The sequence below is a fragment of the Cervus elaphus genome, chromosome 2 (assembly GCF_910594005.1).
Source record: "Cervus elaphus chromosome 2, mCerEla1.1, whole genome shotgun sequence".
Classification (NCBI taxonomy): Eukaryota; Metazoa; Chordata; class Mammalia; order Artiodactyla; family Cervidae; genus Cervus; species Cervus elaphus.
The window spans coordinates 46,316,562-46,343,918 of NC_057816.1; the positions used below are offsets into that span (position 1 = coordinate 46,316,562).

The 27,357-nt window shown below is 43.4% G+C and overlaps 1 protein-coding gene across 15 annotated transcripts in view; it reads left to right on the top strand.

Moving 5' to 3' along the window:
• Positions 1-27,357, top strand: part of FAT3 (FAT atypical cadherin 3) — a 762,831-nt gene that overhangs the window by 55,954 nt on the left and 679,520 nt on the right. The gene's annotated exons all lie outside the window — the stretch shown is intronic.

Below are 27,357 nucleotides of genomic sequence, written 5' to 3' on the forward strand. Positions count from 1 at the left end.
CTCAGCAGCTTTTGGTATAGATGACCACTTCCTTGGGCTTGAGACATCTTCATTTTTGGTCTTCAGTTACATTATCCCGTCCTGGTAATACGGAACATTACCCTTCCATCTTACTGGCCATTCATTCTTGGTCTCCTTTATTGACCTCCTGTGTGCTATGCTGAGTCACTCAGTCATGACTGACTCATTGTGACCCATTGGACTGTAGCCCACTGCGCTCCTCTGTCCATGGGGTTTCTTCAGGCAAGAATACTAGAGTGGGTTGTTATTTCCTCCTCCAGGGGTTCTTCCCAACCCAGGAATGGAGCCCATGTCTCTTATATCTCCTGTACTGGCTTATATCTCCCATGTCTCTTATATCTCCTGTATTGGCAGGTGGGTTCTTTACCTGCTGAGCCATCAGAGAAGCCCATTGACCACCTACCAACCACTGAACATTGAAAGTGTTTAGGTCTTGAACTTGGACCGTCTTCTCTCTTCATCTGTGTTCTCCTTCTCTACCTCTAGTGATATCATTTAGTCCATTGGTTTTAATACCACCTGTAGGTTAATTACTTTTCAGTTTACACATCCAGACTCTCATGTGGATGTCTGGAGGACTTTGTGTATGTATGTAGCTAAAGAGAAGTCATGTTCTCCAGTCGCCATCCTGAAAGCTGATTTTACCCCCTAGCCTTTTCAACCTCCATGTATGGCACCATCATCCACCCATTTTTTTCAGGCTAAAAACCTAGGAGTCACCCTCAATTCTTCCCTTAACCTCATTTCCCCCATCCATACCATTATCAAATCCTATCTGTTTTACCTCCCAGGTGTATCCTGAACCTGACCACTTCCCACCACTTCCGTTGTTACCACCCTCGTTCAGATGATTGGCATCTCATCCCTGGACTGCTGCAGCGGCTCCTGCCCAGTCTCCTACTTTTAAAATGCATCCTTCACACTGAACCAGAGGGCTGATCGGGCACATCCCTGTATTGCTTAAAGCCTCTCAGTGGCTTCCCACCAATAGCGGTATAAAATGTAGACTCCGCACCGCAGGTTCAGGGCTCCTTGTGACCTGGCCCCTGTTCTCTCTGACCTCCCCTCCCTCCACCAAGTGTCTCTGGGCATCACGCCACACTGGCCTTCTCTCTGTGCCGTAAATGTCCTGCTCCATCACCTTTGTCTCCCTTGCCCCATCTGCTTCCTTTTCCTCTGGATCATCTCTCTTCTGCTTTCTATCATTTATATCTTGACTCACTCCCTCCTCACACATGCCTGACTGTCCTAGCTGAAGTTAACTCCTCTTCAACCCTCTCTCTTTGAATGATCCTATTTCATCTTCTTCACAGCACATTTTACTGAAATGATTGTGTTTATACGTTCTGCTCTGTCATCTACCATAGGAGCTCTGGTCCTTGGGCACCTGTCTGTTGGGTTCACTGCTGTTCCCTCAGTATTCAGAACAGTACATAGTACAGTACATAGTAGCAGCTCACTAAAGACTGCTCGATTATATTTGCCTCTTGGTTTCTGTAGCTCTTTTGATTTATTTTTTAAAAAGAGAGGTAACAATTCCCTTTGATATGCTGGACTAAGTTAGATTTGCTGCATTCATCTAAAGACATTACCCTGCCAGAGTCTATTAATCTTTTTAATGTAGCTTCCCTTTTTCTGTCTTCTTCTTATGCCCATTTTGGAAGTGGATTTATTTTACATTATAAAACCATTGCCCCCTTTTTTAACCTGTGTGTTACAACTGTTAGAAGCAGACTATACTGACTTTTCTCCCTTCTTGCCTGGATTGGGAGTGGCTTGCCTCGAGATTGCATCTTTTTCATTATGAGGTTGTGTAGGAATTTAGCTCCCTTCTCTGAAGCAGTCATCATCCTTCAGCTCACTGCTCTGGGGCTGCAGAAGGGAAAATCCCTGGCTTATTCATCAAAGAGAGCTCTTTCATTAATGCTGCTGTGAATTCCTGCTCACATCAGATACAGAGGAGATGATGGGAAGGAACAGGGAAGCCACTGAAAGGTGTCAGAGGGGAAATTGAGGAGGGGTACTATAGTTCACTGTCCTCTGCATCTTTGCAAGTCCTGCCTGGTTACAGATGACCAAGCAGGGTAGAAATCTAGCAAGTAAGGCTGAGTGGTCTCTGCCAACTTTCTGGCTAAGGTTTCTCTGTTCCAGCCTAAACTTTGCATTCCCATGGTGCAGTTAGACTACTCTCTGCATTGCTCATAAATGTGTGATGTGAGGATGGGTGGTGACAGTGGTTGGGAAGATGAAAAAGAGATGGATCGTGTGCTCAGGGAGTTCTTAATAAATATGAAAATAATCAACATAAAGGGCGTGATGTGATTTAGGCCAGAAGAAAGAAGGAAGCAAAATGCGGTGGGAGTTTGAAAGGGGGAGAGCCCATGTAGGTTGGTGGAAGGGGTGTGTAGGGAGATGAAGAGGGAAGGTTTCATGGAAGAGGGGCATTTGAGGAGCTCAGGTGGTGGGGGGTGGGGCAGCTGGGGAAAACGTGCCCCAAATGACTGAAGTGTTAGGGAAGAGTAACCCTCAGATGTCCTTGTTGTCCATGACCTTGGACAGCCTCGTTAAAGAAAGGATTGCCAAGGAAGCCTGCTAGACCTTTGGCAGAAGTAAGATCTGTTGAGCCCAATACACTCTAGGTCTGCAAACCTGCTGTCTATCTTCCGATGGAGATTCGACCCTGCACCTTGTCAGTATTGTATTTTTGAGCAGGGAAACTGGGAGATGCCTACCCCATGGACTCTGAGATCCACTTCTTTTCTGCAGTAGATAGTCTTATTTATGTTGATACGGAATCATTTTGCATTCTTAGATCCGATACTGGTAGATGCTTTATTTCAGTAAGTTGTGAAGGTAAACAAAAAGAAAACCAAGTGTTCTCCATCAGCGTCTTACCACAGTGGGACATCTGGAAACACAGTGGAACTGGCACACCCTACAAGCCAAGGCTGGGGAAACTGTGTTTTGTTCTGGCTGGATGATGGAGAACCTTCAACTGTGCTTTCCTTTTCTGAACAAGCATTAACGAAGGAAAAGATGCTTCTTAGTGCTGAATAATTTAAACATGCTTCTGAAAGCAGAGGTAACACTATGAATGGTTTCCCAAGTCAGGTTTTCAAGTATCACCTTCTACTGAAATGTCACTGATGGGTACCCTGTCCTCCTACTTACGTCATAGTTTTCTATAAATTGATCCTCTGTTTTACTTAAGTAAATCAAATCTCATCCTAAAGATAGTATTTGGAAATCATGAGTCTGATGTACCAGTTATATGTTTTCACAAATTATAAACCACCTATCATTCATCTCATGTCTTTTATTTATATGTGATGCTGAGATGCTGAATCTGTTTATATGGAACTTATGTCTTCTGCCTTTAAAATCATTTCAGCTTTGGGGAAAAAATAAAATGACTTCTGCACCATCTTTGTAGCAGTCCTATTAAGTCCAGCCCCTTCATCTCTCCCCTCCCCTGCCCTTGTCATCCTCCCCACCCCCTCCAGATTCCGTAACATTCTGAGCCTGCAGGGATTGTGGAGAACATAATAAAAGATCTTGGGTATTTTGAGGATTTGAAGTGCAATGAAAGGAAATTACTGACATACTGAATCGCCTTTTAATGGGAGATGGTGATATCGATCTGGTAATGTTTCCTGCAGTCCTAGTTGTAATAACTGTATAATATCATACACTTTATCAAAATAATTTAGAAGCTGGCAAATGAAGTTGTTATGGAACCTCTGTGTAAAATGAAATGAAAGTCACAGGGTCTAGAAGTTGGTGAAGGAGGAAGAACAGAATATATTTAGTCCTACAGGGCTAAATTAGGGGAGAAGTATAAAGTTCTGTAGCCAGAATAAATTTCTGAAAATCAAGTTTATGTCGGCAAGGGTCTCTGAGTCTCTGGGCCCCTGTTATTCTATAGAGAGTAAAAAATGATGGTCTCATCCCCTCATTTGTTTTCACCATTATTATCCTTCCTCACTGATGTAAGTTAGTATGCAAAGTTGCTTGATTTGTAGAATATGATTATGTTTATTAGAACATTTCTGGTATAATAAACTGACTTTATGAGGGGCCTGCTATCAGCAGGTTTCAAGTTTAGTGCATAGCTCAATGCGTTGGTTTTTATAGCTCGTAATGAAATGTCTGCTGTTATCAAAAATTTAATGAAAATTATGATGGTATTTCTCAGCTTTCTTATTAAAAATCAGGTCTCAATATTTCTAAGACTCTTATTATTACTTTAATCAGTTTGTGCTCCCATTATCTTCCTCGGGCACTAAAATTCTTCAAGTTTCACATTTTCATCCGCACTGTTTTGTCACTGTTTCCTTCACGTGCGTAATCTAGAACGTGATTATAGAGGAAAGGTGGAGCATAATTAAGGGAGATTTCTCTTTCTTTTTTTTAGAAAATAAGCACACGTTGGAAAAAAACACTTTCCTGTTATTTCCTTGACTCTCATGTTACTACCACACTTCATGTCTGACACTGGATGTGTGGGTTTTCCACACAGCAAGCATTTCTGCAACACCAAGTGTGTGTCCCACAATTCAACTCAGTTCTGACATTGTCTGCCTGGAGGTGGCATCCCTTTCTTTGAAGGGAGGATTCAGTTTCACAAGACTATCTCAACTTAAGGCCCCAATGGCACATCTCAGGCTGTCTTCTGATGGAAAGAAAGTGAAAGTGAAAGTTGCTCAGTCGTGTCCGGCTCTTTGCGACCCCATGGATTATAGTCTGTGGAATTCTCCTGGCCAGAATACTGGAGTGGGTAGCCTTTCCCTTCTCCAGGGGATCTTCCCAACCCAGGGATCGAACCCAGTTCTCCCGCATTGCAGCGGATTCTTTGCTAGCTGAGTCACGAGGGCTAGCAAAGTCAGCTGAGTCTTCTGATGGACTGGGCTGTAAATCTGGGTTCCTGTGACCCTCTCCTAGAGTTCCATAATTTGCTAGAACAGCTCACATAAGTCAGGGGAACACATACATCTGCTAGTTTATTATATAATCAAGGATACAGATGAACAGCAAGAGGGAAGAAGTACACAGGTCAAGGTGTGTGGGAAGAGGTGCTGGGCTTCCCTCTCCCCTCTGGGAACACCACTCCCCCAGCACCTCCACATGTTCCAGTCTGGAAGCTTCCTGAAACCCGTTCTTTGGGTATTTTCATGGAGGCTTCATCATGGGGCCATGCTCAGTCATTAACTCAGTCTCCTGTCCGCCAAGGATGAGGGTGGGGTGGAAAGTTCCAGGCTTCTAATCGTAGCTTAGTTTTGACAATTTCAAGCTTCTAATCACTCCTTAGTCTTTTTTGGTGAAGCTATACAGGAGCTATACAGGAACTCACGAAGAGTCACCTAATTTGAATAAAAGGCATCACCATTGATCAGGAAATTCCCAGAGATTTAAGAGCTCTTTGACAAGAACCAGTGAAAGACCAAAGATCAGAACGGAATGACGCTCCTAGTGCTGTTAACACTTAGGAAATTAGAAGCATGTTAGGAACTCTGTGCCAGGAACTGGGGGCAGAGACCAGTGTGTGTGTGTGAATCTCCAGTACTTTACCCACCTGATTCAAAGAGCCGACTCATGGAAAAGACCCTGATGCTGGGAAAGATTGAAGGCAGGAGGAGAAGAGGGCTACAGAGGATGGGATGGTTGGATGGCATCACTGACTCAATGGATATGAGTTTGAACAAGCTCTGGGAGATAGTGAGGGACAGGGAAGCCTGGCATGCTGCAGTCCATGAGGTTGCATAAAGTCAGATACAACTTAGCGAATGAATAACAGAGACGTACGTATATATAATATATATATAGTATATATATAATATTTATGTGTATTTTTCCATTATTTCACAAAGTAACTTCTTTTTGTAACTATATTTGTAATAATACTGCACATTTTCTTGATTTGCTCTTCAATTAAATATATCTAATTACTTGAAGGGTCACTAATGTTTGATTCAGAATTATTGATAAGAAGAGTGTTTTCTAAAAAATTAAATAATATTGTAGTTAATTGCAATTACATATTGCAAATTTTGATTTAAATTTAAAGTCCCAGAGTTTTGAGCACTTTAGATGCATTAATTTGTTTTATTACTTCTGGTTGATTTTCAAATCTCATTTCTGTGAATGTGATATGCCAGTTATAAAGCATTTTTAAATAATTAAATTGTATAGGACTTATCTTCTAAAAAATATTTTGGCCAAAGGTTTTTATATACTTTTAAATCTTTAAAAATGTTTTATACTTATGTTATTTCATTGTATTTCTGTGCTTCCTTTATTAGCTTAGGGACAAAACTATAGTATTTTGACCTTGCTATCATCTTAGAAGTCTCATTTTACCCATCTTTATAAACCCAGAGGAAAATAGAACACTGAATTCCTGACCTTTCCTGTGACTCTGTAGGCACTCACATTTGTCTAGCCTTTCCTATATGTTTATTTTGCTGTGTTATTTGCTTTTATGAATGTTAATATAAAGAGCTTTACACAGCTGCTGGAAACCCATAGATCCGTATGAAAGGATGACGACTTTGTAAATAGGCATTAGACATTTTTCATGAAAAGATCTATTTGCACACATACACGATGGTCACTTCCGCATTTTAGTAATGCGTATCAGATGTTTGATGCAGTACAAAGCAGCATGGCAACAATAATAGGGGACTTCTGCTGCAAGATGAACCCTGCATCTAAGGCTTGACTCTCCGATCTTCCCTGGCATCATACGGAGAGCAGGAGCCTTCCTCACCCTCCCCTCCCTCCCTGAGAGGTGCTGAGCCAGGCCAGCCCCTCTCTCCTGACCTCGTGCTGAATTAGGGACGCAGGCTCTGCAGGGCTTCTCTTTTTCCTTTCTTCCTAGTTGTCCATCCTTGTTGCTGGAGGAACTTTTCCCTTTTGGCTGCCTTCAGCATTTAACGCTCCCAACATAGTCAATCCAAACTCCGGTGCCTGGATTTCAAAAGCTGCCATCCTTGGTCTGAGTTTCTGTGTGTTCCTCCTAATTTCTCTGTAAATGCTGAGAGACCCTCTGTCAGTCTTTGGTTCTACTGATGGCAGACATAGCAAACTTGTTCTCATTTCTGAGACATCAGTTATGGCTCCCTTCCCCCAGCCTTTCTGGACTGTCTTTCCTAAGTCATCTTAATTTTAGCAAAACTTGTCTATCTTCTAAAGTCCATCTCGATTCTTACCTTTGCTGTGTACCCGAATCACTGCTCCTCCTCACTTGGTAGGCAGACTTGAGTCTCTATCACTGATTAACACTTTCAGGGCAGTCCCTTGGTTAGGACTTGGTGTTCTTATTGAAGGGGTCCCAGGTTCCATCCCTGGTCTAGTCGGGGAGCTAAAATCCCATAAGCCACTGCACAGCACAACCGACCAACCAACCAACCAAATGAACAAAAAACTTACTGACATACACACACTGCTGTGTATCAAACAGGTAACTAGTAACCTACTGTATAGCAAAAGGGACTCTACTCAATACTCTGTAATGATCTATAAGGGAAAATAGTCTAAAGAAGAGTGGATATATGTATAAATGATTCACTTTACTGTCCAGCAGAAACCAACACACACTGTAAATCAACTATACTCAACAAATAATCAACAAATAATTAAGAAAATAAATAAAAAATAGATATAGAGTCATTAAAAAATTAACTACCAATTGAATGATTACTTTTCAGGAGCACATACACTTTGAAAAATGAGGAGCACCTTTTAAGTGTCCATTTTGATGATAATGATTCCCAAATTTGAGACTTATTTATATTTATGCTTATTAATCTCAATCTTTTATTTTCAATAATTCAAGTTTTCCAGCAACTTTCCTAAGCTATAAAATGAAATATCTCATCTTTAGAATATTTTCACCATTAAAATTAGATTCAAATTTGTGTACATAGTTTATCATATGTTTATAATATTATATGTATGTGGTACATATAGTGTAAGATTTTTTGAAAGGACCTGATATCTCAAAAAGTTGGCTTAAAGCTCAACATTCAGAAAACTAAGATCATGGCATCTGGTCCCATCAATTCATGGGAAATAGATAGGGAAACAGTGAAAACAGTGGCAGACTTTGTTTTTGGGGGACTCCAAAATCACTGCAGATGGTGACTGCAGCCATGAAATTAAAAGACACTTACTCTTTGCAAGGAAAGTTATGACCAACCTAGACAGCATAGTAAAAAGCAGAGATGTTACTTTGCCAACAAAGGTCCGTCTAGTCAAGGCTGTGGTTTTTCCAGTAGTCATGTAGGCGTGTGATAGTTGGACTATAAAGAAAGCTGAGCACCGAAGAATTGATGCTTTTGAACTGTGGTGTTGGAGAAGACTCTTGAGAATCCCTTGGACTGCAAGGAGATCCAACCAGTCCATCCTAAAGGAAATCAGTCCTGAATATTCATTGGAAGGACTGATGCTGAAGCTGAAACTCCAATACTTTGGCCATCTGATGCAAAGAGCTGACTCATTTGAAAAGACCCTGATGATGGAAAAGATTGAAGGTGGGAGGAAAAGGGGATGACAGAGGATGGGATGGTTGGATGGCATCACCGACTCAATGGACATGAGTTTGGGTAAACTCCGGGAGTTGCTGATGGACAGGGAGGCCTGGCATGCTGCAGTCCATGGGGTCTCAGAGTCAAATAAGACTGAGCAACTGAACTGAACTGATACCTCACTACATCAAGTTTTGAATGTGAAGAGGAGGCTGCTTGGCTGTCATGATGGAACATTTTTATCTGCTAAATTGCAGATCTCTGTGCTTGAATCTGCATGGACAACTAGACCCGAATTAAAATGTCTTTAGCTCAAACTCTTTAACAAAAACAGTACCGAGAACACTAATTCTTTTTGTTTCTATTAACATTATCAATCAATCTAGCAATGCATTTTTATCCAAGTAGTCACAAAATTGTGAGATCATAAAATAATAGAGCTAAAAGTGACTTTAAAAATCAATTTTAACTAGGATTTTTACATATTCAGGACCACAATAAGCCTTTTACTTTGGTCTGTGTGGTAGATTAGATTACTGTTGAAAATATTCACTCCATTCTCTGTCCCCATGGGAGAAATATGTTTTCTCACTCTGGAATCTTGGACTTGATTTGTCCTCAAGGTTGGTAGAACCTGCTACCTGCTACCTGTTCCTTGGTGACATGCCCGCTTCAGCCAGTGGAATATTAACCCTCATGACATGAAGAAAGATGCCTTGTGCTTTGGCTTTGCCATGAGAAGAATTTCCACCCCTCCCCGCCCCGCCACAGGTAGCTGGGTGCCTGAATGTATGTGTGTGGAGCAGACCCAGCTCCACCTGCAGTGGGGAATCAAGCTCAGTGGGCCCACAGTTTGAAGCAGAGATGCTGACCTGCTGAGATCAGAGCTGGCTTGGGGACCTATGGGCATGAGAATGAAATGCTTGTGATTAATTGTATTCCATTGAATTTGGTGTATTTGTTATATAGCATAATTGTGATGCTATTTAATTGATGTAGACTCATAGGACAACCATATTTGTTAAGTCATTTCTGTTTCTGGCAAAATCTTTCCTAACTAACTCACTTTCTGAGTTCCTTTCTGGGCTCACGGACACTCCCTTCCCACTCTGATAAAACAGTCTGACTGATGCTTGTGACTCACTGATCACAGGCAGCTGGTAGCTTATTCTTCAAGGTGCCCACATGCTTCTGCCCAAGACAGTCATTAGGTGCTTCCAATAATAAGTTTTGGTTGTGCTCAAACTTGCTGATACCAGTTGTACTTATTAGTGAAATACATTTGTGTAAAGATAATTGTTTCTTTCCATATTAAATACTGGGGAAAAGCTAGTTTCCAAAAAGTTTCTATCAAATAAGGCAAGTGAGGTGACTGTATAAGAATGGAAAACAATTGTAAGCTGTTGAAGATTGCTTTGAAAGTATCCCTAACTTACTACTTTACTTTAAAGAAAGTTGTTGTTGTTATTGAGTCCCAAAGTTGTGCCCAACTCTTTTGTGACCCCAAAGACTGTAGCCTGCCAGGCTCCTCTGTCCATGGGATTTCCCAGGAATTCTGGAGTGGGTTGCCATTTCCTTCTCCAGGGGATCTTCCTGACCCAGGAATTGAACCCGGGTCTCCTCGTTCTGCCTAACTAGAAATCATAGACAACAACCTGTGTGTGCCATTCATATAAAACAGAGCTGAGAGAAGCCTTGGTCTTCTCTAATGATGGGTAAAGGAAACTTTGCCAACAAAGGTCCGTCTAGTCAAGGCTATGGTTTTTCCAGTGGTCATGTATGGATGTGAGAGTTGGACTAGAAAGAAAGCTGAGTGCCGAAGAATTGATACTTTTGAACTGTGGTGTTGGAGAAGACTCTTGAGAGTCCCTTGGGCTGCAAGGAGATCCAACCAGTCCATCCTAAAGGAAATTAGTCCTGAATATTCATTGGAAGGACTGATGCTGAATCTGAAACTCCAATACTTTGGCCATCTGATGTAAAGAGCTGACTTATTTGAAAAGACCCTGATGCTGGGAGGGATTGGGGGCAGGAGGAGAAGGGGATGACAGAGGATGAGATGGTTGAATGGCATCACCCACTCGATGGACATGAGTTTGGGTGGACTCTGGGAGTTGGTGATGGACAGGGAGGCCTGGCGTGCTGTGGTCCATGGAGTCGCAAAGAGTCGGACATGACTGAACTGAACTGAACTGAACGGAGCTTATATCTATGTATTTTATGTTAGAATTGTGTGTTTAAGACATGATTTCCTAGTTAAATCACCTATCACCTTTTTTGATTCATTGACACAACTATTGGATTAAAAAAGAAGCTTTGTTAGGGATATTTAATTGGAGTTTGCTCTTTTGTAGAAAATTTTTGGAAAATTTGTGAGGTTTTGACTATTGGAATAAACATTCCTTCATGTTTGTTCTTTATTATAGTATTTCTCCTTGTAAGTAGGCCTTTATTTGGATGCTCCACATGTTTAGAATTTAGCTGGGGCTCTTTGGATTTTCAGTGTACAATTTTAAGGGTCACATTTTTGGACTTAAGTCTAGAAGTAATTTTAGATAATATATACTAATGGAAACTGGAAGCTTAGGTGGGTGAATGATTTTATATATATATATGTATTTTACATATGTATTCTTTATGAAGTACATATAGATACACCCATATATATACTTCATAAATTTATAATGTGTGTATATATATGTATGTATATATATATTTTTTTGTGTGTGTGTATCCCTATATAAGGAAGTCATAAGCACATGTCAAAATAAATGGATGAATAAAGACAGGTTGTGATTCAGCTCTTTAGGTTTGAATCTTGTTTGTACAAAGTTAATCTGCATCATGCAGTGATTCATGTTAGGTCCCCTTGCCATGAGTGCCAATTAGAAAAGATACGTGATTGAGTAAGGGACATTTTTCTGGAGACCAGCCCATCCCAAGAGACAGTCTGTCTCAAGGATGATACACACAGTGTTGGTTGATTGTGTAGACAGTTAATGTTTTCATCATGGGTGGCTTCCTGTCCTTTGTACTGGACACTTCTGGATTCCAAGGACCACAGGCACATCAGGAGAAGAGGTAAGGGAAACAAAAGCTCTGAATTAGGAGATGCTTCTCCCATGAGGATGGAATTCTAGCCTGAGCAGTACAGAGATGGGTCCAAAGAAAAGTGGTATCATTTACAGTCACACTACTATACATTTTATGGAAGAGTTTTTAAGCTTTTTATACCATCCATAGGATGATCTTCGGGTATGCGGGTTTGTCTAAATACCCATCAGGTACCACCTGTCTCCCGTCCTTGGTGTAACCCATCCCGACATATGGCTCAGCCTGCCTTCACCAACTACTGCTGAGGCCTTCTATATAAAGGGCAAGTATAGGTCAGTTTGGAAGCCAAGCTCTAAGGTAGTGAGCCCGTATCTATCAGAAGTAAGGAGGAGTATTGAATAAATGTCTACAGAGGGGAGGTTCTGGAGAGAACCCGAACAGTGAATTTGGGAAGAGGGATATGGAGGTCCTTCTAGAACTTCATCAGTCCATGCCACCCTCGCCCTCTCAAATGGGACAGGTCGCCTACAGGTCTTCTTGTTAACAGTGCCCTGTCTTTGAAATCAGTCTCCACATCTTGCAGATTCTCTCAGCTTACCATACTTTGTCTGTACCCCTTCTGTGCCTCTTTGTTGCTTGCTCCAGGGCATTCTTCGTTTGCTCCTGAAATAGTCAAGTAGGTCTCCAGGGTGCCTTTTCCCTTTTAACGTACCCCTCATCTATTATTTCCACAAGCATGACCTCTAAATCATGAATACAAGCATGTTCATCGTGTCCTTAAACTATTTCAGGGTTTCTGGCAACTAACTCTGTGACAGAATTAAATCCTAGTACCTCAGCCCCTGAGACAATTTGTGTTTATGAGTTGGTCCTTGGCCATCTTTTTAGCTTCCTCTCCATTCAGCTGCTCCCTCATCTCATCATACGTACCCCTTTGATCTAGCCTTGCCCAGTTATGACTTGAAGTTCCTGAAAGTTGTCAGGTTGTTTCATGTCCATGTACTATTCCTTGTATCAACACAGCCCTTCGTGTCCTACTGCGGGCGTGCTCTGTCGCTTCAGTCACGTCTGCCTCTTTGTGACCCTGTGGGCTGTAGCTGCCAGGCTCCTCAGTCCGTGGGCTTCTCCAGGCAGGAATACTGGAGTGGGGTGCAATGCCCTTCTCCAGGGGATCTTCCTGACCCAGGGATCGAATCCTCATCTCCTGAATTTCAGGCAGATTCTTTACTGACTGAGCCAAGTACTTGTGGCTCTCTTTTCATAGTACTTGTATTTCCCTTTCAAAACTCAAGCCTGGTTAAAATATGTGTATTCTATTTGACCTAATAATTCCACTTCTAAGAATTTATGTTAATCAAACAAATATTTATGTGCAAATATGTTTATTGCTACTGTTTATAATACTGTTTATAGACAGTATTGCTACTGTCTTTGAAACAACTTAAATATCCAGTAGTAGGGAAATGATTTAATAAACACCATGCAATACTGCATTTACCTTGCATTAGACTTACATTTTCACAGATTTTTGATAACATAAGAGAACATCTATAATATTAAATTAGAAGAGTTTGAAACACAAACACATGTATATTTATTCTCATTTATTAGTTTTAGTGCCTGTTCCTCTATTTAATGAGGAGGGGAAGAGACAGAGTGGAAAATATCATGAGAAGGAAATATCTTAAAAGTGATAGAAGCTCTTTGGGTGGTAGAATTATAGGTGATTTTAATTTTTTTTCATATTTTATTTATGTACTAAATACAATTTATATAAAATATTTATATTAATTTATTATGTTTTCCAAGTTTCCACGAGTGTATGTGTATTTTATAATCAAGAACATAATTCTAATTAAACACATGCAAATGAGCTCAAGGGTCCACCTGCCTGGGAAGCCTTCCAGGACCTCCGCTCTCCGTGGAGATCTCTCTCCCTCACATTTCCGCAGGCCCTGTGCTTCAGTTCTGCATCTGTGCTGCCGGATGCCAGTCACTCATCTGTTCATCTCTCCCAGTCCAGACTGTGATATTCTCCAGGGCAGACAGGAGTCTTCAATGACTTTCCCCCAGCACAGTAGCTTCCCTATGATGAGTACTCAGTCAAAGGTCATGAACCCGGAAACCAGCAATGACGCCTCCTCCAGAGTTAGGCAGCTACCTACTCATTCTCTGGCCTGCTCTGTGATAACAGGAGACCCCTGAGCATGGGGACCTGGGAGGAAAGATGGTAGGTTTGGAAGGCTGCTTTTCTTGGAACTTAACCTGAAGTCCTCACACTTAAGGGTGTCCTGCTATTCAAACCCCCACCCCCACCATCTGACCTCTACAAACTGCCCCTTCTTTCAGTTCTGTTTCAAATGCCATCAGCTCCCTGAAGCTTTTCCTCATGTCTTTGGTCTTATCAGAGATTTGAAATCTTATCAGGACTTCCTGTCTCTTGCCTTCTATTAGTTATTTTTGTTTACATCATTTATTCTGTGAAGGTGAGGAGACTTTAAGGATCCTCAAGGGTATGAAGCATGTCTTGTTTAGATTCCAGTCCTTAACAGTGAGTACCTGTTATATTTTGTACATTATTATAATGTACTTATATTTTACATAATTATTATAATAATTATAATTATTAAAATTATAATTTTGTACATAGTTGGTGCTCTGTAAATGATTGTGTCCTTGTATCACCAATTCTGCCTTAGGAATTTTTCTTACCTGAGCCTTGCCTAACCAGTCAATCTAAAACTAAAAATTGTATTTGCCCAAGAACTTGAGTGTCTCTTGTGTGCTAAGTCACTTTAGCTGTGTCTGACTCTTTGCAATCCTATGGACTGTAGCCTGCCAGGCTCCTCTTCCCATGGGATTCTCCAGACAAGAATACTGGAGTGGGCTTCCATGCCCTCCTCCAGGGGATCTTCCTGACCCAGGGATCAAACCTGTGCCTCTTATGTCTCCTGCACTGGCAGGCAAGTTCTTTATCACTGAGCCACCAGGGAAGCCCTATCTGATTTTTATTTTATTTTTCTTTATAGTCATTGTCACCAGCAGACATATATAGTTTACTTATTTATGTCTCTCTAACCTCCAGTAGATGGAAAGATGGATGGTAGTTTTATTCACAGCTGTTTCCCCGGAGCCTATGACTGTGTCTGGTATGTATTAATAGAAGGCATTCTGTCCATATTTATGAAAAACACAGTGAAGGATAAATACATTCAGTTCCATTCACTTCAACAAGAAGGTACAAAATGCTTACTGTTTATAAAGTGCTATGAAAAGAACTGTAGATAAGGATGAGACAGCATGACTCCTGGATCACAGAATTATTTCTCAGTCTCATAGGAGATACTATGTATAGACATGATACAACATGAACTTTGATAAGTACAATGATAAACATACAGTGTCTGGGGGAGTCTGAGGAATAGGTGTATCTTTGATTTCCTCTAGGTGTATCTATGAGGGCTTCTTGGAGGAAGTAACTGAATCTTGAAACCTGGGTAAGATGTGGAGAGTAGTATAGAAAATGGTAGGTGGTGGAGATGGCTGGAGGGAAAAACAAAAGTGGTGGATGAAAAAATGAATTGGAGGACAGCAAAGACGTCATTCATCTTAGTTTAAAAGAAGAGGGTGGGAGGGATGCCGGAGGAGGCAGTTTGGAATTTTGCTTAAAGCCATGAGCATCCCTCTGGATGAGCAAGGCCGTGTTGTCAAGCCTGGGGAAGGAAGTTCGTGGGAAGGAAGATCGGGAGTCGGGGGGGTACAGAAAGGAGAGCGGCCTGCTGGGGGTCCACTGAACTCCGCCTCATATGAGTGGGTAAGAGGCTAAGTGCGGGCGGCCGCGGGTGTTATGTCCATGCAGCTTGAGAGTTTACAATGCAAAATGGTGCAGGGACGTTTGAGAAATAGAATGAGTAGAACTTAAGTTCTTCCTCTATTGTTCCATTTGTGCAACAAGAAGAGTAATATTCTTCGTGCTGTGCCTCGTCACTTCAGTTGTACCGACTGTGTACGACCCCATGGACTGTGGCCCGCCAGGCTCCTCTGTCCATGGGATTCTCCAGGCAAGAACACTGGAGTGGGCTGCCACGCTCTCCTCCAGGGGATCTTCCTGACCCAGGGATCAAACCTGCGTCTCTTACGTCTCCTGCACTGGTAGGCGGGTTCTTTACCACTAGCGCCATCTGGGAAGCCCCAGTAATACTCTTTGACTCCCTCTGAAGAGGCTGCTTAGGAAGTGTGAATTAATTTTTGTTGAACATTAGCTTTGCTGTGAATGCAGGAAATTTCAGCACTGCTTGGGACCATAGTAACCATCATTTCTGTCTTTTCTGTTTGCTGTTACCCAAAATTTACAATCTGATTTAGCTTTTACAAAATAAGCCTCTGATGTAAGTATGCTTATCCTTGTTTTATAGGTGAGAAAACTAGGGTGTAGAGTTGGAATGATTTCTCCACAGTCACAATTAAATTTCGGGGCTGATATTGGAACATGACCTTCAGAATTCTACTCCTGTGCGAATCCTAGATCAGTGCTCTGTCTACAGCTCAGACCAATTCTTTGGAAAATCTTCCTCTCTCATCTTGGCATTATCTCCCCAGAAAAGATCATACCAGTAACCATTTTATCCCCATTAAAGCAAAACCAAATCTGAGGCTTACTTATCTGTGGCAAGCTTCTCCCCTGAGTTGTGAGGCATTAGGAGTTTTTTTGCTTGACAGGTACGTTGAAGTATTATAAAATCCATCAGACAAAGTTTTTGACACCAAGCTGCCACTTCAAGAATTAAACCTTAGATCACTTCCTGAATCATCTTAGATACTGTGACGGTCAGGTAGGCCTGGCTCTATCAGAACACTGGCTCTGCAACACCTCTTAGATTCTCCACTCATTGGTTTCCCTAGTTTGGGTTTCAGAGAATTTTTAGCTATCAGTTCAGTGAATGCCCTAACGAGTTGAATCCAGTTTCTTTTGCAACATTTACAGTTAATGATGGCCTATTCACTTGAGTAAGCTTCTGTTCTCACCTTCAGTTCAGGAAGAGCTGGTGATGCGCTCAGTGCAATTGGAATCCTGGTGCTTTCTGAAAATCTTTGCCTTGAACAAAGTGAGAGCCACAGGATGAGCTGGCTGTCATTCATTCATGCATGCATTTATTCCTTTATTTCACACTGTTTATTGGGCTACTGTACCTTGCAGAAACTAACCAGACCCTGACCTTGCCCCAAAGTAATTTAATATCTAGAAAGGGTGATAAGACTTCTGCTTTCAAGCCTTTGCTGACTCACTGAGGTGGATGGTAATAAAGTCCCAAGAAACCTTTTGTGTTTCTTGGGACTTTATTAAATCTTGTATCCTATTGTATTGCATTTCTATATGTCCAGGTCTCTGAGTTTTGTGAGAACTTGGAACAAATTCTGTTCATTCATCTCTACCTCCCTAGTAACCAGGCACAACACAGCACAGATTTTTAATAAATGTGTGGTGAATATATAAACAGCTAAGTGTGGGATGAAGTACAATTCCATTGGGAAGATGGTGGAGGAGATGGCATCTGAGCTGGCTTTGCAGGATGGACGTGAAGAAAAAGGAGAGAGGGCATCATAGCAGTGGAGGCAGCACATTAAAGATACAGAAATGGGAATGCATTCAAGCCTCTGTGAATGCAAGAGTGATTCCTTCTGGATGGAATGTGGGAATTGCCAAGGTAAGACAACGGAAATCATGTTGGAAAAGGAGCTTGGGATCTGATATGGGCTTTGCAGAAAAGGCAACAAATAGCCAATTAATTTGTAGCTTGCTGACCTTTGGCCAGTTCTAAAGACTCCATCTCTTAGGTTTTAAGGTGAAGAAAGGTGAGGGACAAGAAAGGGAATATCTTGTTATGAGGATCAGAGCCTGGGAAGTCCTTCAAGGAGCTCAGGACCGAGTAGGACTAGAACGGGAAGAAAGCCAGTGTGCTTGGAATGGGCCCATCCCAGTGGAGCGTGCTTGCGTGTTGTTTTCATTTGTCAACCTCCGGCCATGCTGTGTTTGAACAAACCTGTGATGGATTATTTTTTTAGATGAGCTTTGCAGAGGCTGAGTGCTTGGAGAACTTGGTTACTCTGCCGCTTGGCTCTTTGCATGTGCTTCCAACACAGTGCCTCAGATACCTTTGTCCTGAGGATGCTTGCAGATCAGTCTTCGGCACGGATGACTGCAACTGGCTGGGCCGACTTTGTTTCCCCAGCTTGAGTGCAGCGCTGGCACATGAAGGAGCCTCGGTCAATATCGTCTGAGTGGAATTGAGTTGCTGAAATGTAGCCAAAGACAGTATCGCTCACCTCAGGGGCATCAGAGACAGAAGTTTCCATCCATATCGGAGTTGGATGCTCCTAGTTTATGGGTGGCAACCCACTCCAGTGTTCTTGCCTGGAGAATCCCAGGGATGGGGTCGCACAGAGTCGGACACGACTGAAGTGACTTAGCAGTAGCAGCGTTTTCTCCTAAGAGAATGACACTGTGGGCATTCTCTTCCTGCAGCCCTCATGCCACAGGGGCTGGGGGAGCGGAAAGAGGAGGGCAGGGGGCGGTGGGCTGCCATCAGCTCCGTGGCTCTCCCTGGGACACGACGGGGGTCCAGGAAAGTGGAGACAGCATGGAACTCATGTCTTCCCTTTGTCCCAGGGGAGGAGTGAGAGCGCCCAGCACAGTGGAGGCGACTCGGCAGGCTCTGCGTGTGAGCTGCGTGTTACAGCTCCACGTGCAGCTGGGTTTTTGGAAAACCCACCCAGTCTGTTTGTTTTTCCAGTTAGACACACATGGGTGTACACATCCAGTCTTTTCCTGGGAACAAGCTGTTATCTATTAACGTGGTATTATCATTACCACTGTTTTGCCAAACAGACTTTCTAGAATGTGTAAGTGGACTATGCAACTGTATGCGGAGAAATGGGAGAGAGTTAGCATACTGGGCCCGGAGTGATGGTGCCCTTGTGAAGCGCTGGCCGTGTTCTGTTCAGGGGGGCTTCCCTTCCTTGCATCTCACTTGAAGCATCTACTCAAGTGGCTCTTTGATCATCGGTGTGACATCTGGGCACAGGCAGTTAGGTCTCTTCTGTTTTCATGAAGTAATCTCTTACTCAAATTTGGAATTATTTCCTTTATACTTGGGGAAAAGCAGGATCTTGGCAGAAGGGTCTCGATCTGGCTCTGTTGTGCATGTCAGTGTTTTGTCTAAGAGGATGCATTCCTATATTTTTAATTCCATGCCAAAACCAGGAAAAATTCTCTCTAGTCACTTATGCGTTTGCCTCTGTGTGTTGAATTGAGGCAGTAGAGGGTGGAAATGGCAGCATATTGAGGGGATTCTGTATTTTGTTTTCTAGAATGTTCCAATTTGCGTGCCTGCCCCTCCTCAGCAGATGATGGGGCCTCGTGGGCAGGGTGGCAGGCAGCGGGTGAACAGCTTGGCAGCATCTTGAATGCTACAGATAATGCTCTTCCCCAAGATGGGAGCGCTGGCAGAAGCTGCTCCCCGACAACAGCGAGACTCCCTCCTCTCCCTGGGGACCGGCTGCCTCCCTTTCCTGCTGGCTCCAGGCTTTAGATCAGAGACACTTCCTAATGGGAAACTCTCCCCAGTTTTGGCAGTGGGGATCCACACCGCTGGTGATGCTTTGTCACTCCAGCAGGTGATTTATTACAGAGATGCAGTGTGCGGTGTTGGTGGATTGGAAAAATTCAGGGTTCAAGTCTATTTTATCAACTTCTAGGCAGGCAATCACTGCCAGTGACAGCATCGGTCCAGAGTTTTTGATTATTCTAAATTTCATGTTGCAGAAGCCTGGATAATCTAGTGGTGGGTGAAGGATGTGGATGCCCAAATTCTGGAAATAGCTTTGTGAAACCTTCCTTTATACTCAAGGGAGGGAACGTACTGTATTTGATCTCTATGTAATCAACAAATAGCTACTGGAGTGAAATGGGTCCTGTTATTTAAATTTGGAACATGTTTTTGGTGTAGCTGTGTAAATGACCACATGTGCAGCAGCAATATTCTCTGATAACTAGTTTGTTTTGAAAAGCCTCACAGTTCCCTTGTCTTAATCACACATCAAACACTTAGGGGCCCGATTATGAGCATTTTATTGCAGTGATAGCACGGGAGAAAACCTCTAGCTGTTGCCAGCCATTTTTTTTTTTTTTTAGGTTACATGCTAAGAGCTCACTTGCCTTTTCCTATTAAGGCGTGTGGCATGTATTTAGGAAAAGCTACTCCCGGTGGTTTGAGCTGTGTTAGGGGTGGAGCCTGAAGTTTTCAATGAATCAATCTGTGCCTTCACGTTGGATCCTTACTTCCTCCTGAGCAAAAGACAATACGTGAAGAATTCTGATTACAGCTCAGATCTTCAGCCTTAAGATGTTGCCCTTTGAGCTTGCTCTGCAAATACTTATTAGTCACAAACCTTCAATTTTAGTCCTTCACCACCCAGAATGGTGCCTGGGTACAGACGAAAAGTGCTTTTCCCATTGCAGGAGCACTTGAAACACTAGGTTCTTTCGCAGGGAGACGAAAATAGGTTTCCTATTGTTCAAATGGGTGTTTTAAGTGCTTTGCAGGTGTATCTTAGAGAATGGAGGTATTTATTTTTAATGAGAAGTGCTGAAGAATAACAATAATCGAAGCCTTGGAGAATTGCAGATCAAAGCTTTTCTCTCATGATAAAACAAATGAAGGCCTCTATCTAGGAGCTAGTAAATTTATTAATTTTTAAAAGAGGGATAGCGTCTACATGGTAATTTGATTCTTTGGGGAGAAGATCCTTTAAGTGGTGTTTAAAAATCTCCATCCTGAGGTAGTTTGGAGTGAGAACTTGTTATGACGGCATTATAAGGTAGTCGATGGGCAGCGTGGTTGAGAAACTTAGAAGCACCCTGAGTCCTTTATGACTGTGCGTCTTCTGCCCGATGTACGGTATGGTATCTTATACTGTAGCCATATGTAGCTCTTGCTTTGGACCTGGGTTTCCTATTTTGCTTTTTGAGTCAGAAATGCCACAGTCAGGAAGTAGAATTTTGTGCAGGGTAATAGGCAAACTCCAAATCTTCCAAATCTAAGTTTTGAAAATTATGTGTTTGTTTATTCATTCATTCCTGGCTGCCCTGGGCCTTCCTTGCCTCACGCAGGCTTTCTCTAGGTGCGGCAGGCGGGGACTACACTCCTGTTGCAGTGTGTGGGCTTCTCTTGTTGCAGAGCACAGGCTTCAGCGCATGAGCTCAGCACCGGTGGCTCACGAGCTTAGTTGCTCCGTGGCATGCGGAATCTTCCTGGACCAGGGATCGAACCCATGTCCCTTGCATGGGCAGGCGGATTCTTCACTGCCACACCATCAGGGAAGTCCTCTTCCACATCTTCTATTTCACATTTTCTCTGCCGTGGTTAAGATCTCCCCTCACCCTTCCAAATAATTGTGCTCCCCTCTAAGTGATCCCCATCATTTTTTCTCTTTTGGTTTGTGACTAGCAGCCATAATACATCTTGAAGAAGCCAGCTCTGCTTTCCATGAGTTGCTTTGTGGAGGTGGATTTTTAAGCCACTGAACTTGGTGATCACTGCCCTGAGCCCTTTGCAGCCATCCCCAACATTGTGGTGCTGGCTTGGAAAGAGCCAGTCTGCTCCAGAGTGCCGCATGGAGCAGGCAGCAGCTCTTCCAGAACGTCTGCTGTCAGCTGGACGCGTTGGACTGGCCATGGAACTCAGGCTCTGGCATTTGTTAAATGGGCTTGAATATGAAACCATTTGGCAGGTGCAGGAAGGTTGCAGAGTAAATACACTGTCTCTGATCGAAGTGTGTGGAGGCTGCATTTGTCAAGCAGAAGTCACTCCTGGGCTGAGAAATACTTCTTGGGAAATAAGATGAATTGTGAAGTCAAGAAAGCATTGAGGTAGGGACTTCCCTGATGGTCCAGCGGTTAAGACTCTGTGCTCCCAATGCAGGGGGCCTGGGTTCAATCTGTGGTCAGGGAACTAGATCTCACATGCTGCAACTAAGGCCTGCTACAGTCAAATAAGTAAATAAATACATATTTAGAAAAAACATTGAGATAGAGAAGGGCCTGTTTGTCAGGTTCTACCTGCTGCTTTAGCAATGAGGAGACTATGGTTCAGACAGATAGCAGGAGAGCCTTAGAGCTGATGAGGACCTGAGTCTCCTCGCACGCCCGTTTCTATAGCTCTGCAGCCTGGCTTATTTATGCATTTCCTCATTTCAGAGCTTGCCTGGAACAGGGCAGTACATCAATAAGTGAATGAATTTATGCCTTCTGTGTTTTAATGTGCATGTTTATGTTCATTCTTATCATCTGTTTGTTTACCCATATTGTAAATCTGCACGTGTTTGCCTATCTTGCTTGCTTTCCCTCCTCCACCCCTCAGATTGGGGTTGGAGGAAGATAAGGACCTTGCTGCAACTGAAACAAAACCTACAGCATCTAAAATTCCATTTTGTGCTATGAATTTTCAAAAAATGTTGCTAGGGAATGAGTCTCATAAATCAGATATTTGCATTTAAAAAAATTCCTCCTGGTTTGCTGGGACCACACTTGGTTAGCTCTTTGGTGAAGGGTAGTTAAACCTGATCTGGAAAAGGAAAGGTTTCCCATGTCACTCCCTCCCTGTCCATTCCTTGTGAATGTACTGACAACTCCCTGTTGGAACTGCTGGAGCCTGAAGATAATCCGCTGCGAGCACCAGGACCAGCTTCCTGGGCTCAGGAGTCAGGGCGAGAGGTCAGGCCTCAAGGCGAAGAGGGGCAGAGCTGTAAAAACAGTCATAGATAACCCTGTGGGGTCCGCACAAGAGCAGGCATTCTCTCCATGACCTCTCCCGTGATTTCAGTCACACACGTTGACTAGCGATTTGGAAACTTCCAGTGTTGGAAGGGTTAGTCCCCCAGGTGTGACTCTAGTGCTTGTCAAGGTGGGGACAGTTTTCCTTGCCTCTCACCTGTGGTTTAGTTATAGGCTCAGGTATGGGGACCAAGTTCTGGGTCACCTGATTCTGAATGAAAATTCCAATTGCACTCTTCCTGCTTTCCTGTACCTTCTAATGGTGTGCATGCTGCTGCTGCTAAGTCACTTCAGTCGTGTCTGACTCTGTGCGACCCCACAGACGGCAGCCCACCAGGCTCCCCCGTCCCTGGGAATCTTCAGGCAAGAACACTGGAGTAGGTTGCCATTTCCTTCTCCAGTGCATGAAAGTGAAAAGTGAAAGTGAAGTCGCTCAGTCGTGTCGGACTCTTTGCGACCCCATGGACTGCAGCCTACCAGGCTCCTCCGTCCATGGGATTTTCCAGGCAAGAGTACTGGAGTGGGGTGCCATTGCCTTCTCTGAATGGCATGCATAGATGATGGAATTCCTTTTGTCTTTAAAAAAAACAAAACAAAACACTCTTCATTTGATTTCACATCTCCCTCAGGACACTGCCCCATTTTCTGCTCCCCTTTCACTGAACCTCCTTAAAGATTTGCTTATTCCTTTTTTTTTTTTTTTAAGCAGAGGGTCATTTTAAAAATTGTTTCATTTTATTGATTTATCTTGGCCATACTGCAAGGCATGTGGAATCTTAGTTCCCTGACCAGGGACTGAACCCAGAACCCAGGCTCCCTGCAGTGGACACACAGGTTCCCAACCACTGAACTGCCAGGGAAGTCCCAGGAGTTGCTTATTCCTGTTTCTCTCGCTTCCTTCCCATTTCATCCTTATCGTGCCCCTGAAAATACTCTCGTCAGTGTTGGCAGTGGCCCGTGGTCACTAGATCCAGTGGTCAGCACTCAGCCCTCTTCTCTGACCCATCAATCCCTCATCTCTTGCCTCTTCACTGAGACTCATTCCTGTGGAAGGAGACACCGGCTTTTCTCCTACCACACTGCCCCTCCCTTCTCAGCCTCCCTTGCTGATGTCTTCTAGGTTCCTTTGTTGCAAAACAGCAGGATACCCTAGGGTCTGTTCACTTCTCTTCTGAAACAAGATGCATTCCTTAGTGATGTCTAGTCTTGTGGCTTTTAATGCCATCTATATAGATCCTAACTGAAGAGCTCTAGTCTAACACTCCCTCATGTTCCAGACTCATATATATTCAGTGGTTCACTCAACATCCAGGTTGGATCTTCAGAGGGCATGTGAATCTTCACATGGCCAGTATGGATCCCCAGGTCTTTATCTCACACACCTGCTTCTTCTGCCATATTCCTCAATAATTGCAGCGCCAACATCCTTCCAGCTTGGAATCTGCATTATATAAATTAATATATATATATATATATATATATGTATATTCACATGGGCTGCCATTTCCTTCTCCAACATATATAGTACATATATGTATGTATCCGTTCAGTTCAGTTGCTCAGTCGTGTCTGTGACCCCATGAACCAAAGCACACCAGCCTCCCTGTCCATCACCAACTCCCGGAGTCCACCCAAAGCTATGTCCATTGAGTCGGTGATGCCATCCAACCATCTCATCCTCTGTCATCCCCTTCTCCTCCTGCCCTCAATCTTTCCCAGCATCAGGGTCTTTTCCAATGAGTCAGCTCTTCACATCAGGTGGTCAAAGTATTGGAGTTTCAGCTTCAGCATCAGTCCTTCCAATGAACACCCAGGACTGATTTCCTTTAGGATGGACTTGTTGGATCTCCTTGCAGTCCAAGGGACTCTCAAGAGTCCTCTCCAACACCACAGTTCAAAAGCATCAATTCTTCAGCGCTCGGCTTTCTTTATAGTCCAACTCTCACATCCATACATGACTACTGGGAAAACCATAACCTTGACTAGACGGACCTTTGTTGACAAAGTAATGTCTCTGCTTTTTAATATGCTATCTAGGTTGGTTGTAACTTTCCTTCCAAGGAGTAAGCGTCTTTTAATTTCATGGCTACAGTCACCATCTGCAGTGATTTTGGAGCCCCCAAAAATAAAGTCAGCCACTGTTTCCATTGTTTCCACATCTATTTGCCATGAAGTGATGGGACCAGATGCCACGATCTTTGATTTCTGAATGTTGAGCTTTAAGCCAACTTTTTCACTCTCCTCTTTCACTTTCATCAAGAGGCTCTTTAGTTCCTCTTCACTCTCTGCCATAAGGGTGGTGCCATCTGCATATCTGAGGTTATTGATATTTCTCCCGGCAATCTTGATTCCAGCTTGTGCTTCATCCAGCCCAGCGTTTCTCATGATGTACTCTGCAGATAAGTTAAATAAGCAGGGTGACAATATACAGCCTTGACGTGCTCCTTTTCCTATTTGGAACCAGTCTGTTCTTCCATGTCCAGTTCCATGACATGCATGTATATACATGTATATGTATACATATATATGTGTATATATATATATATAATAACTAATAAGTATAGTATGAAGTTACAAATTATATTTGTAAATTATACATTTCTATATTAAATATATTTATTATATATTTTTAAATTAAATAGCTCCAGAATCTGACCACATTTTATTGCTCTCACCTTGGTTCAGGTCATCATTATCCCCCTTTTGGAATGTTGCAGAAGCCTCTTAACTATCGCTCCTAACTTTTCACCTTCTGTGCTGTGGTCTTTTCAACACCTCAGCTCAGTCATGTTGCTAAACCTTTGTCAGATCATCCCTTTTCTCTGCTCAGAATGCGGATGGCTTCCTCTCTGACTCTGAGTCAATGTGGCAACGGCTGCAGATCCAGGCCTGGTTTCTCTCTGAGTTCATCTGCCCCTTTCTCTGCCTCGTGGACTCCTGCCACAGTGCTCTCGTTCCCGTCCGCCCGCAGAGCAGCCTGCTCCCCTGGGGCCTCCCTTTGTGCTGCGTCATCAGCCTGTTGTCCTCTCCCCTTCATGCCCACATGGCTCCCTGCACCCCCTTCATCCAGGCGCCGCCGTGAAGACTCCTACCTGCCTGCAGAGCGGCCTGCCTCCCTCTCCTGCCTTCTTTCTCTCCACAGTCCTGCTCATCATATATTTTATTTTCTTCATTTCTTTTTGTCTCTCTCCACCAGAATGTAAACCCCTCTGGGGCAAAGATTATCATCTGCTTTCTGTCTTGGCCGGTATCACTCTCTCCTTAATGGTGCCTGATCCATAATAAGCCATCAGTGCCTTGAATAAATGAATGAATGCTTTCCAGCAAAATCTGCCTTTTCATGGCCCAAAGGTTCTGTTTTCGGAGGTGTTAATTTTTAATAAGAGACATTCCAAGCTCACCAGGAGAAGGAGTGGATTTAGTTTAGATAATGGTTTCTTAGCTGCAAACTGGCCACCTTAGAACATCAATGTGACCTGCCCAACTAACCAGGGAGTTTTCACATAATTGTAGTGGTGATATTATAAATATTAACTTGAAAAGCGTGGACTTGCAAAGATACGAGAAGCCAGATGCCCCCAACTGTCCTTTAAAGAGACCAACCATATGCACTGGGAAGACCCAGAGGAATCGGGTGGAGAGGGAGGTGGTGGGGGGGATCAGGATGGGGAATACATGTAACTCCATGGCTGATTAATGTCAATGTATGACAAAACCCACTGCAATGTTGTGAAGTAATGAGCCTCCAACTAATAAAAATAAATGAAAAAAAAAGAAAAAAATAAAAAGAAAGAGACCAACCATAAAAAAAATAGCTAACACTTGGGGCTTGCCTGGTGGTCCAGTGGTTAAGAATCTGCCTTCCACTGCAGGGGTGTAGGGGACGCAGGTTCGGTTCTTGGTTGGGGAACTAAGATCCCACATGCCACAGAGCAACTAAGCCTGAGTAGGTTTAATTAGAGAATTAGAGAAAGCCCATGCCCACCACGAAGAGGACCCACCACAGCCAAAAAAAAAGAAAAACCAACAGCTAGCCTTTACTCTGTAGTGTACTCTGCTAGATGCTTTTTGTTATCTCTCTCTCACACCTACACACACAGTGAGGTAGGTGGGCATTTTTTTTTTTTTTCATTTTGCAAATAAGGACACTAATGTGTAAAGAGCATAAGTAGCTTGTCACGTTCGAAGGTGAGTAAGTGGCCAAGTCAGGCGATGTCTTAAGCATTCTGCTCTGCTGGAAGGACGGGCTCCTCAGGGATCACTGGGCTGGTCAGGTCTTGCTTTTCTCATCAGATAGGTGCTTCCACGCCTAGTGGGAGCCTGATGCATTCGTGAAGTCAGGTCCAGTGGGAGAGGAGAGGCAGGCTGAGAACAGGAGGGGTCCCGTGCTCAAGGTTTGGACTGGTGTCCAGCTCAAACCCTCAGCCTTGGGGCCCAGCCCTGTGCTTCAGGCTTTAGAGGCTCAGCTGGGAAGAGATGTACAGTCTCTAACTTTGCTGGACTCAGATGTAGCACCTGCCTCCTATCTGTGTCTGGACAAAGCAGTTTGGTCTAAATGCATGTCCTGCTCTGGGGGCCCAAAATTATTTCTGCTTTCCTAGGTCTGAGCCACAGCAAAGCCCAGATCTGCTCTGATCACCCAGATCAGAGGATTTCAGAGCTGAGATGGATTTTAAAGATCCTGTATCACTTCTTCTGAAAGGGGGACCCTTTCCAGGGCCTGAGAGTGAGCTATTGTCTGAAACTGAAAGTTGCTCAGTCGTGTCCGACTCTCTGTAACCCCTGACCTATAGAGTCCATGGAATTCTCCAGGCCAGAATACTGGAATGGGGAGCCTATCCCTTCTTCAGGGGATCTTCCCCACCCAGGAATTGAACCAGGGTCTCCTGCATTGCAGGCGGACTCTTTACCAGCTGAGCTACCAGG